At 38.3% G+C, this 21,891-nt stretch overlaps 1 long non-coding RNA gene across 3 annotated transcripts in view; it reads left to right on the top strand.

The window, feature by feature from the left end:
- LOC124077603 (uncharacterized) overlaps nucleotides 1-20,667 on the top strand; it is an 83,133-nt gene extending 62,466 nt beyond the window's left edge. Inside the window, exons 2-4 of one of the 3 annotated variants that reach the window (XR_006846680.2) lie at nucleotides 1,665-1,759; nucleotides 2,010-2,095; nucleotides 17,117-20,667. This is a non-coding gene — a long non-coding RNA (uncharacterized LOC124077603). Of the gene's footprint in view, nucleotides 1-1,664; nucleotides 1,760-2,009; nucleotides 2,160-17,116 lie in introns of all 3 variants that reach the window. The other 2 variants (XR_006846679.2, XR_006846678.2) reach the window with 2 other exon arrangements.
- The last annotated feature ends 1,224 nt before the right edge of the window (nucleotides 20,668-21,891 follow it).

The following is a 21,891-nucleotide window of genomic DNA, read 5'->3' as shown; positions in this document are numbered from 1 at the left end:
CTTCTATCAGACGGCGTGTCTCTGATTTGATATCAAGCTCCTTGATCCATTTTGAATTCACTTTTGTGCATGGCGAGAGAAAGGGATTCAGTTTCATTTTGTTGCATATGGATTTCCAGTTTTCCCAGCACCATTTGTTGAAGATGCTATCCTTCCTCCATTGCATGCTTTTAGCCCCTTTATCAAATATAAGATAGTTGTAGTTTTGTGGATTGGTTTCTGTGTCCTCTATTCTGTACCATTGGTCCACCCGCCTGTTTTGGTACCAGTACCATGCTGTTTTTGTTACTATTGCTCTGTAGTATAGTTTGAAGTCTGGTATCGCTATACCGCCTGATTCACACTTCCTGCTTAGCATTGTTTTTGCTATTCTGGGTCTTTTATTTTTCCATATGAATTTCATGATTGCTTTCTCTATTTCTACAAGAAATGCCGTTGGGATTTTGATTGGGATTGCATTAAACCTATAGAGAACTTTTGGTAATATCGCCATTTTGATGATGTTAGTTCTGCCTATCCATGAACAGGGTATATTTTTCCATCTTCTAAGATCTTCTTCTATTTCTCTCTTTAGGGTTCTGTAGTTTTCATTATATAAGTCTTTCACCTCTTTTGTTAGGTTGATTCCCAAGTATTTTATTTTTTTTTTTGAGGATATTGTGAATGGAGTGGTGGTCCTCATTTCCATTTCAGAGGATTTGTCGCTGATATACAGGAATGCCTTTGATTTATGTGTGTTGATTTTATAGCCTGCCACTTTGCTGAATTCATTTATTAGCTCTAATAGTTTCTTTGTAGACCCTTTTGGGTCTGCTAGGTATAGAATTGTGTCTTCTGCAAATAGTGATAATTTAAGTTCTTCTTTTCCTATTTTTGTGCCTTTAATTTCTTTCGTCTGTCTAATTGCTCTGGCCAGTGTTTCGAGAACTATGTTGAACAGAAGTGGTGAGAGAGGGCATCCCTGTCTTGTTCCAGATTTTAGAGGGAATGCCTTCAGTTTTTCTCCATTCAGAATGATGCTAGCCTGAGGCTTAGCATAGATTGGTTTTACAATATTGAGGTATGTTCCTGTTATCCCTAGTTTTTCTAGAGTTTTGAACATAAAGGGATGCCGTACTTTGTCGAATGCTTTTTCCGCATCTATCGAGATGATCATATGGTTCTTATTTTTAAGTCTATTGATGTGGTGAATAACATTTATTGATTTCCGTATATTGAACCAGCCTTGCATCCCAGGGATGAATCCTACTTGATCATGGTGCACAATTTTTTTGATATGTTTTTGTATCCGATTCGCCAGAATTTTATTGAGGATTTTTGCATCTAGGTTCATTAGAGATATTGGTCTGTAGTTTTCTTTCTTTGAAGTGTCTTTGTCTGGTTTAGGAATCAGGGTGATGTTGGCCTCGTAGAATGAATTTGGAAGTTCTCCCTCTTTTTCTATTTCCTGAAGTAGCTTGAAAAATATTGGTATTAGTTCCATAAATCAGTTTTATGCTTGACTCAGGCATCTGGGAGGCAGCTGAAAGGTCACAGGGAGGTTTATGGGAAACAGTTTTTACAGGAAAAACTGGGTGTAGGCGGGTCGTTTATTTTTTTGTTCAAGGATCGATGAGTGCATATCCTTGCTCATGGCTCTGCCATTTTTCTGTGTGTTAATCCAGGAGAAATTTGACTTCAGAGAATAAAAAGAGGTCGTCCACAATTGACTTTAAGCAGCAAACAGTAAAGCATTGGGTTCTTGAGCTCCACCTTTCTTGTAAGTTCATTATTTATTCCCAGTGGTTGTGACAATTAGTTTAACTCCTTTGACTTATTTCCATCAATTTGGAACCCTAAAACCCAATGAACTTTCTGTTTACCCACATATGTATGTATCTCCCTCTAACATAAAGACACCATTATGGTGAAAACTGATTTCCTTCAGCTGAAGTTATTTGCTATTTATAAAAATTCTTTGAGGTATATTTTATATCATTGGCAATTCTTAATATATATTGTCCTTCTAGGCTCCGAGAATTGGAAAACCAAAAGGTTTTGAAGTTTTGTGTGATGCCACCTGAATTGGAAACCAAGATGAACATAACTGAAGGAGGTGTGTTGCTGTTTTCAGCAAATTCTAATTCATCATGTATGGAGCTTTCAAAGAAAATTGCTGAGTGAGTTATAATTTTACCATTAAATTCTAGATGGATTATGTGATATAAATTTGACAATCAGATATGCAGTGATTGTCAAGCTTGAACACAGTTAAGTTGTAGTTCATTTCTGTATGATTCACATAAATTAAAGGCTAACCTTTAGATAAACTGTCCCACCTCCCTACATAGTCATCCAGCACACATTGATAAGTGCCAGAGATTGTGTTAGGTGCTGTGTGTTCATAGAATGATTTTAGTATGATGAAAAGTGAAGTGTATTAGTAAATAAGAAGAGTTCACAGTTTGCACTTCAGTATAATTTTAGATAGCCATTTAATGAATATTAAACCTCTGCTCTGTATTGGGGGTTAGCAGGGAGCAGGCCAATCAACTTTCTTCTTTCTTACAAAGTTTACATTTACATTTCAGCTGCCTCCCAGATGCCTGAGTTATGCATAAAACATAAGTGTACAGTTTTGAGAATGCACTTAATACCTAAAAACGGAATCTTTTAAAATTGAAGAGAATCTTCAATTTTAAAAGAAGCTCATTTTAACAAAATATAAATATTTAAGATAAAAATAAAAATAAAAGAAATGTCAGTAGAGGGTAAAAGCAGCTCTGGGGTGCAAACAGTTGTAAAGGTGTGCTCCATGGGTGTTGCTGGAGAGGGGCCCCTAGGAGCTGCTGGCCTGGAGCTGCCATTGCAGGTGTTTCCAGCTCTAGCTCTCTCTCAGGTGGTGGAGGTCCTGGAAGTTGAGCAGGAGTCTCCAGAAGCACCAGAGGAGGCCCTGCACATGCCAGAGTAAAGGTTGCCAACTATCCCTGTTCCTCCCAGGGACAAAATACTTCCCACTGCCTTTCACAGAGCTCCACCTAGGAACCCAATCTTGGAAGAGTTTCCAAAATGCATGCAGACAAAGCCAGCTCTGCTTCTCATTGTTTTTGCCCTGCTGTGTTTCTGGAAGATCTGCTCTGCTAGTCCAGCCCTGTTCCATCCCCATATGCTCATATTCCCCAAATGCAGACCTCCTCACCTTTGACCTCTTCCTCCGTCACTCTGAGTTTTCTGGTGGGACCCCCTGGCCTTTGTTGTTCATGTGGGGGCCTGTGACACTGACTTGGCTGTGGATATTACCAGATGAATGTTGAAGCAAATGCATATCAAGGAGGGAGGAGACCACCCTAGAAGGAGGGGTACAGTAGTATGAGAGGTCTGGTCTTTTCTATCATGAGTTTGGTTTTCTTGGCACCCCACTGTTCAGACTGACGCTCAGAGAGGTACAGGGCCAGTTCCAGGACTCACAGCTGTATGTAATGGTGTCACCCTGGGCATGGCTAACCTACCCAACACTAGGTCCAGCTCCTGCTGGGTGGAGAATCTCGAGATGGTAGACATGGAAGAGATAGTAAAGAAGAGATAGTATAGAAGACAAGTAAACCCACTGGATATCGTGACAAATTGCTGGTATCATCCACCTGTGTAGCCACCTCTCCCTTCTTGGGTGCGATACTGAGGAGATACAGAGTCAGTGCCAAACTGTGACCCACCTGAAGTGTCTGGGGATGGAATCCTGGGCAATATTGACAGCTCACAGGGGCTTGTCCCACAGAGGGATAGGAGAGGCCAGCAGAACAACCTTGGGCAAGTCATCATGTCTCTCAAGTCTTCCCCATTCTCCATCACACAGTGTGGAGATCTTAGCCTTTGTTTCCTAGTGATGTCACCAGGCGAATGTGAGATAGCACTTAGAAAACCTGCTGCCTCGTGTGTGTGATGCACAGAAGTAGAGATCAAATATAGGAACAGTTGGGATGTCACATGGTAGAGCTAAAAACAGACCTAACCTCCTTCCTTATGATACGAGTTCTCTTCATGATCTCTTAACATCTTTTCTTCATTTTGCTTTTACCTTTAGCATCAGGAATTTTAACATGTCATGGAATGATGTGAAAGAAAAACTCCATTAAATGTATATTTGGGCATTCATTTCAAAGTATATCTGGAGAGCAGATGTAAAGGAATTATAATTTATTTCATTTTGATGTATGGATATAGTGCCACAGTCTATAGCACATAAATATTTCCAGAGGGCTTGGTTCACATTTGGAATTTCTATGCTAGTACATACTATTCCTGTATTTTATGGTGACATAAGGGACAAATTAATGTATTTATATTCTGCCAGGTTTCATAGAATTTTATTAGAGCCTAGCACTTTTAAAATCCCATGTTTCTTTGAGTGCATAATAATATGTCTAAATAAAGCTACTTCAAAAAGATAAACAAAGTTAAAATTTTGTTATCTGGGTGAATAATAAAAAAGACTCAGATTACTAAAATCAGAAATTAAAATATTAATTTTAATGTAAATATTAATGTAAAACTGTCAGTCTTACATTAATTATAAAATGTAATCAGGCTCAATGGTGCACACCTGTAGTCATGGTTACTCCAGAATCAAAGGCAGGAAGATCAGTTGAGCCAGGAGTTCAAGGTCAGTGTATTTATTATCACTGAACTGCACCCTTAGAAATGGTAATGATGGTTAAATTTTAAAATAAGAAAATTTTGGTAAGTAAAAGTCTTGGAACATACACTTGATCCTGAAAGCTCTGCAGTTTTAGAGTTGACCCTAAGTGTTTGGTTTTAGCATAAGCCCATTCTCCATATTCTTAAAAGCTTTGCACCTTGCAATAGTAGCCCCTTGTCATCATGTTCAAAGAGCCACACATCTTCTGAGCTCTGTATTTTGTGGTTGAATTGTGAGGTTTTAGAAACACAGGTGTCATCACTTTCCTTCTTTTGAAAGCCTGTTCCCTATCGTCCATGTGCAGTCAGCTTGATGGGAGCCTCGAGAAGCCAGGAGACATGGAAATGTTTGTAATAAGAGAGGCTTATGTATATGAAATCATGTCATCTGCAGACACGGGTAATTAGACCTAGTTCTAACTAGTTATACATGACAAGAGAATGCATTTTGATTCATTGTACACAAATGAAGCACAGCAGTGCATTTCTCTGGTTGTCCATAAAGTAGAATCACACTATTTGTGCAGTACACCATTCCTGAACTTGTACATGTACCTAGGATAGTGATATCCATCTCTTTCCACTATCTTTCCTACCCCATGCCCTCTCCCGTCCCCTCATTGTCCTCTGCCCAATCCAAAGTTCCTCAGTTCTTCCCATACCCACCCCCCACCATTATGGACCAGCATCTACATATCAGAGAAAACATTTACCCTTTGGTTTTGGGGGGTTGGCTTATTTTGCTTAACGTGAAATTCTCCAGCTTCATCCATTAACTGTAGATGTATGGCCAGTACTTCTAATAGTATATTAAGCGAGAGTTTTTTTCTTGTTCCTGATCTTACAGAAAATGGTTTCACCTCTTCACTTTTCAGTGTGATGTTGTTTGGGGTTTGTAATTCATTGCCTTTATTTGGTTGAGGCACATTTCTCTTATTTCTAATTTTTGAGGGTTTTCATTATAAAGGGAAGTAGAATTTTACCGAATGGTTATTCTCTAATGATTTCAATGGAGTTGTGATTTTTAGTTTGGATTTCTTTACTGCAGCATATCACCTTTTTGTATTTACAGAGGTTGAAACATCGTTGTCTCCCTGGGATGAATCTCTTTTGATGGTGGTGAATGATTTCTTTGGTATGCTATTGGATTAGGTTTGGGAGCATTCTGTTGAATATTTATGCAACTGTGTTCATCAGGTATATTAGGTCTGTTGTAGTTTTTGGCTGTGGCATCAGAATAGTTCTGTGCTCAGAAGATGAATTTGGAAAGATTTCCTCTTCTTCAGTATTTTAGAAGAATTTGAAAAGGCTTTGTGCTCTTTGTTTCCTTTTTAGTTTTTTTCACACATAGGGATTAAACCTTGGCCTTAGCCATGCAAGGCCAGCACATTACCACTGAGCTACTGCCCTTGCCCTGAATACTTCTTTAAAGAGTTGTTAGAATTCAGCACACAAGCCATCAAGTCTTGACTTCTTCTTTACTAGGATACTCTTCATTATTTATTCAGCATCTTTACTCACCATTGCAACAAGATTTTCCATTTCTTCATAATTTCTCCTTGGTAGATTGCATGTGTTAAGGTATGTATCCTGCTAGATTATTGAACTTGCTGGCATATGGTAGTGGTCTCTTCACAGGAGTTTCTTATGATTCTGTTTCTTTTGTGTCAGTTGCAGTGTCTCCTATTTCATTTCTCATTTCATTTGAGTCTTCCTTTTTTCCCCTTTATTTAGCTAAGCATTTGCTGATTTTACTTCTAAACACCTGGTCTGAGTTTTGTTGATCTTTTTTATTATTCTGTAGTTTTAATTTCACTTATTTCTGCTCTGATATTTACTATTATTGTTTAAAATCAACTCTTGGTTTAGTTTGTTCCTCTTTAGTTCCTGGAGGTATTGCTTTAGCTTTTGTCATCTTTGATCTGTTCTGATGTGGGTGTTCACTGCTATAAACATCTCTCATTGAACTTCTTTTGCTGCACACTACAGGTTTTCATGCAGGGCAAAGGCACCAGGTAGGAGGCTAAGTGCTGGACCCTGCCCTTCCTTGGTGGGTTTCTCAATTGTTGGGGCTTTTGGGGGGACCAACAGGTTGGGTGAGGCCAGGGCCACAGAAAGTAATTATGTTGAGCTTTCTGACAAAGTTTCTGTTTTCTGTCTGAGAAACAACATTCTGAACCCATCTTGGCCTGGCTTGAACAGCCCAGGCTTTAATATTTTGAATTAATTGAAGGTGGAATCTAAATCTGTTTTTCAACATATGCACCAGCAGAAACTCCAGAATGCCTTCCTCCATCACCAGAGCAGCTGGCCCCAGATGGTCTCAGGTGTTCATGTTTCCTCTTGGTCAATTCTAAGTATTAGAGTTATGGATGTTAGGAAGTAGGACTTTCAAAATATTAGAATCCATTTAAGTAAAGCTTAATGACAGAAAATAATTTGCAAAACACTTACATCGACAAGTACAATAACAAATGCCTGTATGTCTGTCTTCTTTGAGATGAGGTCTCACTAAGTTCCTCAGGTCTTGCTAAGTTGTCCAGGTTGACTTTGAACTTGTGATTCTTCTGTCTCAGCCTCCTGAGTCCCTGGTATTACATGTATGTACAAGCATACCTAAATATATGTCTATGTCTTAGTGGTAATATTTTCATTGAACAATTTGTTTTAAATTAAAATGTCCTGAAATAATTACATTCTCCAGAAAATTGGGCATGCTTGGTGAATTTTATCCTTTTTTTGAGGTGTTATCAAAACCTTGATCTTGTAGAAGAAGAGAAATGAGTTGTAAAATTATATATTAGATAATAGAGGTGAACATAGATTACCTGATAATTCTGAAAACTGATTATCTTATTTTGCTATACTGAAATAAGAAGATCAATCTATTTGTCTTACAATTTCTTTTACTTAGGAAAAGATGGTGTATGTTTAAAATGTACAACTTAATATTCTGTTATCCATGTACATTGTGAAATGATTACACTGTCAGTCTAATTTACATACATATCCCCTCTGATACCTAAACAGTTTTTTTTGTGTTATGAAAATTGCAGATACACACTTTTAGCAATGTTAGTTGTACCGTACATCATTCTTAAGTATATTAACTTCTGTACTTATGATCTGTTATTGAATTGTATGAGCTCCTTATAGAGTTTTGGTGTTAGCCTCCGTCAGATACATGCTTTGCAGATGTGACTCCCACTGTATCTGTGGCCTTCTCATCTTGGTGCTTGTTTTCCTTGCTGTGCAGAAGCTTGTCAGTGTGATGTCCTGTCACTTGGTTATTCTTGCTCTCCTGAATGTGCTTTCAGAGTCATAGTCATAAAGTCATTGCTCAGAGCTATATTATGGAGCTTTCCCTCAGTGTTTCTCTTAGGATTTTTATACTGATAGGTTGTATGCTTGGTGTCTCATCCATCTATTTGTTTATACATTTATTATTGAATTGATGCCTTATAATTAAATATATAATTAAAATACATTGTGGTATATTCATAAATGTGTGTCAATTTATTCCCCAGTTCTTCCTGTTGTCTATGTCTTAGTGGTACTATTTTCCATGTTCCTTGATTTCCTGCTTCTACTCTATTCCTCTCCATTGTAGTTTTGCAAGATTACCCCCATTTTTTCCCTTTTTTTCTTTAGATTCCAGTTATGAAAGAAACCATTTGACTCTTGACCTTGTGAGACAGGCTGATTTCACTTGGCATGATGTTCTCTAGTTCAATCCATGGAACCAGCAAAATGACAAAGTTTAATTTTTCTTCATGGCTGAGTAGAACTGCATTGTGTTTATAAACCACATCTTCTTTATCTTTTCATCTATTGGTGGGCACCTAGGCTGGTTCCATAACTTGTCTGTTGTGTACTGTGATACTATATACTTTGCTATGCATATATCACTTTAGTATGTTAGATTTTAAATCTTTGGCATATTACCAAGGAGTGGGGTAGCTGGGCCACATAGTGGATCCATTTGTAGTTTTTTGAGGAATCCCCATAGTGCTTTTAAAAGTGGTAGTAGTAATTTGCAGTCCCATCAACAATGTATAAGTGTACATTTTTCTGTATATCTTCACCAACAATTATCATTTGTATTTTTTAAAAAAATTTTTTAGTTGTCAGTGAACCTTTATTTTTATTTATTTATATGCTGTGCTGAGGATCGCACCCAGTACCTCATACATGCTATGTAAGTGCTCTACCACTGAGCTATAATCTCAACGCATCATTGTATTCTTGATAATTGTCATTCTGACCAGGAGGAGATGAAATCTCAGTGTAGGTTTTTATTTGTTTGTTTTTGTCCCAGAGATTAAACCCATGGGTTCTTAACCACTTAGCTACAAACCCAGCCTCTTTTTTCATTTTTTAATTTTGAGACAGTATCTCACCAAGTTTCTGAGGCTGGTATTGAACTTGCAGTCCTCTTGTCAGCCTCTAAAGTTACTGGGATTATAAGTGTGTGCCTCTGTGCCTGGTATCAATTTGGATAGATTTGCATCTCCCTGATGGCTAAGGATGCTTAACATGTTTTTATATGTTTTATGGCCATTTGATTTTTTTTTGAGAAATATCCCTTTAGATTTTAGCCCATTTATTGGGTTCCTTAAGATTTTCCAATTTTCAATGTATAATATTTAATTATTATTTCTGGCTATTAATTCCTTTTTGGAAGGGTATGTGACAAACATTTTCTTTCATCCATGTAGGCTCCTTTTACACTCTTAATTGTTTTCTTTCCTGTTCAGAATTTTTTTAGTTTGATGCTTTCACGCTTACTAATTCTCACTTTTATTTCATGAGTTTTAAGAATCTTATCAAGGAAGTCAATACCCTTGTGTTGGAATGTTCCCTATATTCCTGTAGCAATTTGGTGTTTCTAGCCTAATTCCTAGGACTTTCATCCACTTTGAGTTGATTTTTTTGTTTTCTCTTCTTTGTGTTAGCTTTCATGTCAGTATCTGAGTGGATTTTATTAGAGTCCTACAGTATACTCATAATCACATACTGTGATGCCTCTCTTTTGTCCTTTTTTGTCAGGACGAGATGACTATTCATGACCTTTTGTGGTTTTATTGAATTTAAGGATTTTCTTTCTATATCAAGTAAGATTTTCATTGCTAGATCGACAGGAATGTCACTGAATCTCTTGCTTTGAGTAAGCTGGACATTTTAACAATATTTATTCTTCTACCCATAAGCGCACTATATCTTTCCATCCATGTCTGAGTTCATTTTCTTTCATCAGTGTTTAAAAATTTTCAGTATGTAGATCAATTTGCTTTCTTTGAATAATTTGGCTCAACTTGTTCCTAAGTATTTTGTTCCTTTGGATGCCATTGTAAATGCAATATTATTATTATTATTATTATTATCTTGTATTTATTTATTTTTATTTATTTCTTACATACATGACAATAGTGGAATGCATTACATTCATTATTATCCATTTACAGCACAATTTTTGTAACTCTGTATATAAAGTATGTTCATGCCAAATTATGCCATTATACGTGTACTCTCTTTTTTTGCATTACAATACTTAATATCCATTTATACCACAGTTTATCATATCTCTGTTTGTATATCAGTTATATTGACACCAAATTCACATCTTCATACATGTATTTTGTATAATGATGACCATCACCTTCCACCATCCTTGCCATTCCTCTTCTCCCTCCCTTTCCCTCCCACCCCTCTTCCCTATCTAGAGGTAATCTTCCTCCCATGTTCTCCCTCCCTACCCCACTTTGAGTCACCCCCTTATATCAGAGAAATATATTTTTGGGGGGATTGGTTAACTTCACTTAGCATAATCTTCTCTAATGCCATCCATTTACTTGTAAATGGCATGATCTTGTTCTTTTTTAGTGCTGAGTAAAATTCCATTGTGTATAAATGCCACAATTTTTTTTAATCCATTCATCCACTAAAGGACATCTAGGTTGGCTCCACAGGTTAGCTATTGTGAATTGTGCTTTTATAAACATTGATGTGGCTGTGTCCCTGTAGTATGCTGATTTTAGGTCCTTTGGGTACAGTCCAAGAAGAGGAATAATTGGGTCAAATGGTGGTTCCATTCCCAGCTTTCCAAGGAATCATCGATACTGCTTTCCAAATTGGCTGCACCATTTTGCAGTCCCACCAGCAATGTATGAGTGTACCTTTTTCCCCACATCCTCGCCAACACTTGTTTTTGTTTGTCTTTATAATAGCTGCCGTTCTTAATGGAGTGAGATGGTATCTTAGAGTAGTTTTGATTTGCATTTCTCTGATTGCTAGAGATGATGAGCATTTTTTCCGTACATTTGATTGATTGTATATCCTCTTCTGAGAAGTGTCTGTTCAGGTCCTTGGCCCATTTATTGATTGGATTATTTGTGGGGTTTTTTTTGTGCTTATCTTGTTGAGTTCTTTATATACCCTAGAGATTAGAGCTCTGTCTAACATGTGAGGGGTAAAAATTTGCTCCCAGGATGTAGGCTCCCTGTTCACCTCACAGATTATTTCTTTTGCTGAGAAAAAACTTTTTAGTTTGAATCCATCCCATTTGTTGATTCTTGGTTTTAATTCTTGTGCTATAGGCGTCTTATTAAGGAAGTTGGGGCCTAGCCCCACGTGATGAAGATTAGGGCCTACTTTTTCTTCTATTAGACACAGAGTCTCTGGTTTGATTCCTAGATCCTTGATCCATTTTGAGTTAACTTTTGTGCATGATGAGAGATAGGGATTCAATTTCATTTTGTTGCATATGGATTTTCAGTTTTCCCAGTACCATTTGTTGAAGATGCTATCTTTTCTCCAGTGCATGCTTTTGGCACCGTTCTCTAATATAAGATAGTTGTAATTTTGTGGGTTAGTCTCTATGTCCTCTATTCTGTACCATTGGTCTACCAGCCTGGTTTGGTGCCAGTACCATGCTGGTTTTGTTACTATTGCTCTGGGTAGTATAGTTTAAGGTCTGGTATAGTGATACCACCTGTTTCACTCTTCCTGCTTAGAATTGCTTTAGCTATTCTGGGTCTCTTATTTTTCCAGATGAATTTCATAATTGCTTTTTCTATTTCTATGAGGAATGCCATTGGGATTTTGATTAGAATTGCATTGAACCTATATAGTGCTTTTGGTAGTATGGTCATTTTAATAATATTAATTCTGCCTATCCATGAGCAAGGTAGATCTTTCCATCTTCTAAGGTCTTATTCTATTTCTCTCTTTAGGGTTCTGTAGTTTTCATTGTATAGATCTTTCACCTCTTTTGTGAAGTTGATTCCCAAGTATTTTATTTTTTTGAGGCTATTGTGAATGGGGTATTTCCTCATTTCCTTTTCAGAGGATTTGTTACTGATATACAGAAATGCCTTTGATTTATGGGTGTTGATTTTATATCCTGCCACTTTGCTGAATTCATATACTAATTCTAGAAGTTTTCTGGTGGAGTTTTTTGGGTCTTCTTGGTATCGAATCATATTGTCAGCAAATAGTGCTAGTTTAAGTTCTTCTTTTCCTGTAGTTATTCCTTTAATTTCTTGCATCTATCTAATTGCTCTGGCCAGTGTTTCAAGAACTATGTGGAATAGAAGTGGTGGGAGAGGGCAACCCTGTCTTATTCCAGATTTTAAAGGGAATGCCTTCAGTTTTTGTCCATTTAGAATGATATTGGCCTGAGGCTTAGCATAGACTTTACAATGTTGAGATAAGTTCCTGTTATCCCTAATTTTTAAAATTAGAGATAACAGGAACTTATTTAACTTGACTTGATTTTCTTCTTTGATTAGTTATTCTTTTAGTGTACAACCTCCTACTGTTGGTTTTCATTGTTATTTTTCATTTCCTCTTCCTGAAATGTTTTGCCAAGGATGTTTTGATGTGCCGGTTTTCTAGCTGCAAATTCTTTTACCTTTTGTTTACCATGGAAGGTTTTTATTTCATCTTCAAACCTGAAGCTTAATATTGCTGGATACAAGATTCTTGGTTGGAACTCATTATCTTTGTGTTTTGAACATAAAGTGGTGTTGTATTTTGTAAAATGCTTTTTCTGCATCTATCGAGATGATCATATGGTTCTTATCTTTAAGTCTATTGATGTGATGAATTACATTTATTGATTTCCATATGTTGAACCAATCTGGCATCCCTGGGATGAATCTCACTGGGTCATGATGCACAATCTTTTTGATATGTTTTTGTATTCGATTTGCCAGAATTTTATTGAGGATTTTTTATCTATCTTCATTAGAGATATTGATTTGAAGTTTTCTTTCTTTAAAGTGTCTTTGTCTGGTTTTGGAATCAGGGTGATATTGGCCTCATAGAATGAATTTGGAAGTACTCCCTCTTTTTCTACTTCCAGAAATAGATTGAAGAGTATTGGTATTCGTTCTTCTTTAAAGGTCTTGTAAAACTTGGCTGTATATCTGTCCGGTCCTGGGCTTTTCTTGGTTGGTAATCTTTTGATGGCTTCTATTTCCTCACTTGATATTGGTCTGTTTAAGTTGTGTATATCTTCCTGACTCCATCTAGACAGGTCATATGACTTTAGGAATTTATTGTCTTCTATTAGAGTATAAGGTTTCAAAATAATTTCTGTTATCTTCTGTATTTCTGTAGTATCTGTTGTGATATTGCCTTTTTCATCCTGTATGCTAGTAACTTGGGTTCTCTCTCTCCTTCTCTTCATTAGCATGACTAAGGGTCGGTCAATCTTATTTATTTTTTCAAAGAACTAACTTTAGTTTTGTCAATTTTTTTGATTGTTTCTTTTGTTCGATTTCATCTCTGATTTTAATTATTTCTTGCCTTCTAGTGCTTTCGCTGCTGATTTGTTCTTCTTTTTCTAGGGCTTTGAGATGTGGTGTGAGGTCATTTATTTGTTGGGTTTTTCTTCTTTTAAGGAATGAACTCCATGCAATGAATTTTCCTCTTAGTACTGTTTTCATAGTGTCCCAGAGATTTTGATATGTTGTGTCTGTGTTCTCATTTACCTCTAAGAATTTTTTAACTTTCTCCTTGATGTCTTCTGTAACCCATTGTTCATTCAGTGGCCTATTGTTCTGTCTCCATGTGATGTAGGAATTTTTCTTCCTTATTTTATTGTTGATTTCCAATTTTATTCCATTATGATTAGATAAAATGCATGGTAGTATCTCTACTCCTTTGTATTTGCTGAGAGTTGCCCTGTGGCATAATATATGGTCTATTTTTAGAGGGATCCATGTGCTGCTGAGAAGAAAGTGTATCTGCTTGATGTTGGTTGATATATTCTATATATGTCAATTAAGTCTAAGTATTAAATGTGTTATTGAGTTCTATAGTTTCTTTATTCAACTTTTGTTTGGAAGATCAGTCCAGTGGTGAGAGAGGTGTGTTAAAATCACCCATGATTATTGTGTTTGATTTGAGTCTAGAACTTGAGAAGAGTTTGTTTGATGAACATAGCTGCACCATTGTTTGGGATATATATATTAATGATTGTTATGTCTTGTTGGTGTATGGTTCCCTTGAGCAGTATGTAATGTCCTTCTTTATCCCTTTTGATTTACTTTGGCTTGCAGTCTACTTTATTTGATAAGAGTATGGACACCCCTGCTTGCTTCCGAAGTCCATGTGAGTGGTATGATTTTTCCTAAACTTTCACTTTCAGTCTATGTATGTCTTTTCCTATCAAATGAGTCTCCTGCAGGCAACATATTGTTGGATCTTTTTTTTAAATCCAGTCTACTAGCCTATGTCTTTTGATTGGTAAATTTAAGTCATTAACATTTAGGGTTACTATTGAGAGATGGTTTGTATCTACAGCCATGTTTGTTTCTTTTTGTTATTTAACTTGGTTTTCCTCTTTGATTAGTTATTCTTTTAGTGTACTACTTCCCACTGTTGGTTTTCATTATTATTTTTCATTTCCTCTTCATGAAATGTTTTGCCAAGGATGTTTTGATGTGCCGGTTTTCTAGCTGCAAATTCTTTTACCTTTTGTTTACCATGGAAGATTTTTATTTCATCTTCAAACATGAAGCTTAATTTTGCTAGATACAAGATTCTTGGTTGGAACCCATTATCTTTCAGCATTTGAAATATGTTGTTCCAGGATCTGCTAGCTTCAGGGTCTGTGTTGAAAGATCAGCCGTTAACCTAATTGGTTTACCCCTAAATGTAATCTGCTTCCTTTCTCTTATGGCTTTTAAAATTCTCTCCTTGTTCTGTATGTTGGGCATTTTCATTATAATGTGTCTTGATGTGGATCTGTTGTGATTTTGCACATTTGGCGTCCTGTAGGCTTCTAGGATTTGGATTTCCATTTCATTCTTCATGTCTGGAAAGTTTTCTGATATTATTTCATTGAACAGTTGCTCATTTCTTTGGTTTGTACCTCTCTACCTTCCTCTATCCAAATAACTCTTAAGTTTGGTCTCTTTATACTATCCCATATTTCTTGGATATTCTGCTCGTGGTTTCTTATCAGTCTCGCTGTGCAGTCTATGATCTTTTCAAGATGATATACTTTGTCTTTGTTGTCTGATGTCCTATCTTCCAAGTGGTCTACTCTGCTGCTGATACTCTCATATGAGTTTTTAATTTGGTTTATTATTTCTTTAATTTCCAGGATTTCTTTTTCTTTTTTTTTTTTTTTTTGTATAACCTCTATCTCCCTGTAGAGGTGGTCTTTTGCTTCTTGGATTTGCTTATGTAATTCATTGTTAAAGTGATCTTTCATTGTCTGTATTTGTTGTCTGATGTCTTCCTTGAGACTCCAAACCATCTGACCATGTATATCCTGAAATCTTCTTTTTTTAATATTTATTTTTTAGTTATAGGTGGACACAATATCTTTATTTTTTTTTATTTTTATGTGGTGTTGAGGTTCGAGCCCAGCACTCCATGCATGCCAGGAGAGCACGCTACCGCTTGAGCCACATCCGTAGCCCCTATCCTGAAATCTTTATCTGACATTCTTTCTGTTGTAGATGTTACTTCTTCTAATGTTGTGTTGTCTTGCATTGTTTGTGGTCCTTTCTTTCCTTGTCTTTTCATGTTGCTGGAATTTCTTTCCAGCTCTGTGATTCTGTTATGCTATTGTTTTTACCCTATTTGTGTTATTGTCTTTACCCTATTTGTTTATTTTGTGTTATTGTTTTACCATATTTTTTTACCCATTTGTACTCGTCTTGTATAGTTCCAAGATCTTTCCTTTGAGGTGAAGGACAATGTTAACAGTTCCCAATATCAATAATACATCATCTACGAGCAAGTTTTTGTTATTAATACATTTATAGTTAGTCTCTATGTCTAGAAATGTTGGATTCAATTACTATTTAAAATATAGTCATTAGTTTCATAAAAGTTGTACAGTTTCTGGTGGCATATAGAGAACTGAGGGTTGGGTGTAGGAAGTTATGTTAAGGGGGAAAGATGTGAGGGTATGGGGTTAATATATCTTAGGAACTTTGGAGAACTCTAATGAAGGGGGTTATTAGCAGGGGAATAGACAGGAGGTATTTTAGGGTAAACAAGTACATGGGAGAAAAATAAGCATAGAAACAAACATATATGCATTTAGTAAATTACACATAGTAGCAATAGTAACGATTGGGAGGCTGAGAGAGGAATAGAAGGAGGAAGAAAAATAAAAAGAAAAGAAGAAAAAAAGGGAAAAAGAGATAGAAAGAAATGAAAAGAAAAAGGAAAGAAAAAAGAAGAAAAAGAAAAAAAAATGCTCTTAGAATTCTGTTTTCTTCTCTTCCAGTAGGTGGCATTATGCATTCCAGGTTGAGACTCTGTCCTCAGGGTGGTGGAAGCAACCTGTGTGAGGAGGCTCTCCCTCTCCTGCCTGGTGCCTCTTCGATTCCCATATCTTGGGTTGCTCCGGGTCTCTAGCCCCCTCCCCTCTCCTGCCCACCAGGTCCCAATTGCGGGATCTCTTGCCCACAGCCCCCTGTTCACTCCAGGCAGTCACCGCATCATCACAGCTGGGGGAGAGGGAGGTGGAGACCAGGCACCTTGTCAGTTGCACCCCACTCTGATAGCCACGCCCACTGAAAGCTGGCGAGAATGGTTTTGAGTTATCACAGCTGGATGGGGGGGTGATGGGAACCACACACCTGTTCAGACGCTCATCAAGCTGTCAGCCACACCCACTAAAGGTTGATGAGATAGATTTTCCAAGGTGGAGACCAGCTGTTTCCCTCACGGGGGTGTCTGATGAAGTGGAGGGAGCTGGGCTGTCCCTATGCTACATCCAGAACTTGGTCCTTGGTTAGGTGTCCTGCACTGACTCGGGTTGCAGTCTGGAGTGCTTCAGCCCTGAAGGGGCATCTCCTGCATCTCCGCTTTACTGCCAGAGAGCCGCCATGCTCAAATTCCGTCTATCCATCCCATCTACAGTGGCTCCGGCGCTGCACCAACTCCCCTTTCCTTGCATTCTGTGCTGCAGAAAATCCGCTGTTTAGGATCCTACTACACTCTTGGAGAAGCTTCAGTTTGTCAATGGGAGCCCACGTGGGGAAGCTGTCTGATCACTCCCTGGGATTCACGCACAGAGCAGCCAGGAACAGGTTCTCCTCTACTCCGCCATCTGGATCCAGCCTTGTAAATGGAATATCATTATTTTTTTTTTCTGGTAGATGATTATTAAGGACAAGGAAATGCATCTGATTTTCTCAGGTGGGTTTTGTCTCCTGAACTTTAACTGAGCTTGTTAATTAGTTCTAACAGTTTTCATTGGAAAAGAGTGTAGCATTCTCTATGAAGAGGACTTGTCCTCTGCCAACAGAGGCGGCCCTTCCTTATTCCTTTCTGGTTTGGATTCCTGTGGTTTCTTTTTCCTCACAGATTCCTCTGTCTAGGGTCTTAAGCACTACATGGAACAGACATTGCTGCAGTGTGGGCAGCCTCATTTTTTTGGAGGACGTCCATCATGAAAAAGTATTGATTTTTTTCAGAATCATTTTCTACTCCTATTGAAATAGTATGATTTTTTATCTTTCATTCTGTTCATATGGTTTATCATATTGATTTGTTTATGTGTTTTGCAGCATTCTTGCACTTTGGGATGAATCTCACTTGATCCTAGTGTATGATTTAGTGAATGTTCTGTTGAATTTGCTCTACCAGTATTTTGTTAAGGATTTGTGGCTACAGACATGAGGTATATTGGTCTGTACCTGTAATTTTTATTGTGTTTTTTTTTTTTAATATTACAGAAACTTTACAGTCTGGCCTAGTTGAAAGTCATCCAAGTTGTGTTTAGAATGCTGCTTCTCAGACAGGAAAGAGAAAGCTGAGCAGAAGTCCCATCATAATTCCTTTCTGTGAACCTGAACTTGCCCTTCCTTGCTGCTCCATGGGTGGACTCCACACATTGACCAATCACTGTGGGAGGCCAGGCCTTAGCACTCAGCCTGTCACCTGGTACCATTAGTCCTGAACCAAATCCTGTGGGAAAAAGCCAAAGCAGTTTTTTACTTGCATTAATTGCAGAGTTATATCTTTAATGTGTCCTTTATCAAATGAGGTCTTCTCTAGAGAGACCCTGAACTTGTCAATGTGTTTCTTCATGTAAGAGCTTCCTTGACTTCTCTCCTTGTGGGCACAGATAGACCTCTCTCAGCAGCCACAGTGTTCCTTGGTGGGTGGGGAGCAGATTTGGCCATCCACCCCTCTACGTGACTCCAGTTCGGGCCATTTCTACCAGTGCTGGCAGGATAAATAACTAGCTTTCTACATGCTGGATGAAGGAAAGGACACATGCTAAGGACATGGAAGGGTGCTGCAAGATGATTCTGAGGAGTATCCGTGACCACATCTCCCAGGGGATCTGCCCAGGCCTTCGTCTCCTGTATTCTAGACACCAGGGCTGTTTAGCACCAGCCATCAAACCTGCCCACTCAATGGGGGACAAATGACATCTCAGTAATATACAGGTTGATATTCAGAGGTTGAACATCTTTAACAGTTACTCTGTGCAGTGATTCACTTTTGAATTGCAGGGATTTGTCTTTTGTCTCCCTAGAAAAATGATTGACTCCTGAGGTTCTATGAGTCCCTGGGGTATTAACCTTTTATCAGTCTAGGGTTTTAAGGAACACTTTACTAGTTGTGATTTTTCTAAGTATCTGTGTTCTTTTTGTTTTTCCATCGGGGGTTAGTCATTTCCTATGTGACTTCTGACCCTTAAGTCAGAAGAAAATACTTTCAATTTCAATGTTATGAAAGAAACTCTACTTTTTCTAAATGAACTTAGACCTGCTGGATGGGTGGCACATAACTCTATCCAAGTGACTCAGGATACTGAGGAAGGAGGATTTGAAGTTGGAGGCTAGTTTTCCCAACTTAGATGCTCAGGAACTTAGTGAGACTCTATCTCAAACAGAAAAACAACTGGGGATGTGGTATAGTGTTAACGTGCTCCTGGGTTCAATACCAACTTCTTAAACAAGTAAAATAAAATAAACAAAACAAATAATACAAAACCTAATAATCTTAGCTGTACATGGGATTTACCATTCAAAGAAAAGTGTAAACAGTCCTTCCACTACTATATGGCCAAACACTGCAGTTGGACTGCAGTGATGTGAAAAACCCAGAGGAGGCAAACCCCAGGGAGAGAATAATGACTGTTCCCTGGAGACTAGCAGGAGGGAGAAGGGGAGGGAGTGGGTATGGGTACCAGATACAGGACAAGGAATGCAATTAAAGCCCATAAGCTGGACATTTTTTAAAAATACAGTCTTACATTTTAAAATAAAGTAGTATGAACAAAAATACAAAAAACCAAAAGGAGAAAACAATGAAAGGGAGGAAAAGGAAAGGGCAGCTCTGGGGTGGGAATAGGTGCAAGAGGGCCCTCAGTGGGTGGTGCTGGCTGTGGGGCCACTAGGAGCCACAGGCTTGAGGCTGCTGTTAAAGGTGTTTCTGACCCTGGTGCTCTCTCAGGTGGTGGAGGTGGTAATGGAAGTTGAGGTGGGATTTTTTTATCTTTTCCTTTATCCTAACTTACAATCCCGTACAGTCCACTACATATATTTTTCCAAGTGCTTTATTATTCTGCTTGTCTTGTTGTTGGTATTACCATAAAGGGTGTCTCTGTGTACTCTTCCGTTTGGCACTGGTGTTGAGACTTACCTGCCTGATGTGTGGAGCTGGATGTGTTCCCTGTTACAAAGTGAATTTATCTTTTCTCCAGCCATTGAACTTAAGAGTTCTTTTTTATTTTCATTTTTAATTTTAAAAGGTTTAAGTTTAGGCCAGCTCAGCAATGGAGTCCTGCCTACGACCTGCACAGACAGCTAAACTAGAGGTCGCTCTAGTCAACTTCCTTAGGCATCAAATAAAACACAGACACACAATTTACCTTTAAATCAAGTCCTAGGATGGCTCCTCTGCCCTCCGTCTCAAGCTCCCAAAATGGAAGAGCGAGGAATCTCATGAGAGGCTGGCTAGAGGGAATGAGCACATTTTGGAGTAGACTTTATTGGGGGGAACTCTATATTCTTTAGAAATTTCCATCCAATGAAGGTCAAGAGGGTCAGGACAGGTGAGGTAACTCGATCCCTGGGGATGTAGGAAGGCATGCCCTGGGGGATGGAAGTCCAAATTTTAATGCTCCAGTAGGTTGAATTGCAGGATTTATTGCCCTTAAATCTTGTATTAACCTCCAATTACCTGAATTTTTCTTAATTACAAAAATGGATGTGTTCCAAGGGCTAAGTGTAGGCTCTGAATGACCAGCTTTAAGCTATTCTTTGACTCAAATATGAGCTATTTTAAGTTTTTCCCCTGTTACAGGCCACTGACTAACCCAAATTGGCTCTTCTGTGAGCCAAGTGATCTTTTTTGCTACCTTTATTTTTAGAGAGAGAGAAGAGAGAGAGAGAGATTGAGAGAGAGAGAGAGAATTTTTTAATATTTATTTTTTAGTGATTGGTGGACACAACATCTTTGTATGTGGTGCTGAGGATTGAACCCGGGCCGCACGCATGCCAGGTGAGCGCGCTACCGCTTGAGCCACATCCCCAGCCCTTCTGCTACATTTTGTACCGGGAAAAAGTAAGGGCCCCTACCAAAAATTTTGGTTGGGTGCATTAATTAATCTCTGTCGAGGAGACTGGTTCATAAGTAGAGATTCATCCTGTAAATTTCTTTCACTATCCCTAGGAATAAACCATTGATTAAATTTCTCAGATGACTTGATAGAATTTGGAGTTACTAATAATAATCCTAAACTGCTTAGGATATCTCTTCCCCATAAGTTTACTGGTAAAGAATCTAAATCATATGTCTTAAAAATTTCAGTATTTCCATCTCAGTCCTCCCAGTGAAGATATTGGGCACTCTGGGCAGGCTGACAAATCTGTCCTATTTCTTCTAAATTGGCTGGCGCAGTATGGAAAGGCCAGGTTTGGGGCCAAAATCAGTGAGACAAAACTGATTTATCTACTGCCTTTCATAAAATTCCACGCACAAACCCAACACCGGGCAGTGTTCCCAGTATCTATAACTCCTTGAAATTTTTTATGATTAATTTTTAAGTTCCAATAGGGGGTGCTCCTGCCAAACTAATTGGGCCCAGTATGCTCCGCCTGGCGATTTGGAAATTGAGATTTTATCCGGACTGTCCACGGAGCTGCAGGGTAAAAGAATTAATTGGGCTAGCGCGTTTTTAGTAGAAAGCTGAATGGCATATTCTGATTTTACAGTAACTGTTATTTCACCTCTAAAACAAGTATCAATAATTCCCAGTAATACTTGGATTGACTCTTTAAATTTCATTCCAAAATTAATCCTATAGTGCCTGGGGGTAATGGCCCATGAATTCTGGTAGGAATCCGCTGGGGTCCCATTTCAGGTGTTAACATGGCTAGTTGAAAGAGTACTGTGTGGGTGGTGCCTGCTAGTAAAAATGGCGGTCCGCCATGGCCAGCTATCATGACATCAGAGCTTGTGACTCCTCCAAATCCCCTTCTGTTTGGCAGGCCTGGGGAAAGGCAGGGTTAACTAGGACATGTGAGGTAACTCAATCACTGGGGATTTAGGAAGGCATGCCCATGCAAGAAGACACATTTGCGTTTTTCTGCCCTCAAGATGGGGGCTATTGTGTTCAGCTACTTAAAAGTAGCCACATCACCGGGGTGACCATCAGTGCCATAGCTAATCAGGAGGGGAAGCAAACGCTGGTCACATGCTATGGCAGCCTCCAACAATGGAGCA

The sequence above is a fragment of the Marmota monax genome, unplaced genomic scaffold (genome assembly GCF_021218885.2).
Source record: "Marmota monax isolate L192 unplaced genomic scaffold, Marmota_monax_Labrador192_F-V1.1 WCK01_AAM20220418_F8-fsc00311, whole genome shotgun sequence".
NCBI lineage: Eukaryota > Metazoa > Chordata > Mammalia > Rodentia > Sciuridae > Marmota > Marmota monax.
This window is presented reverse-complemented; position numbering and strand designations above follow the sequence as displayed.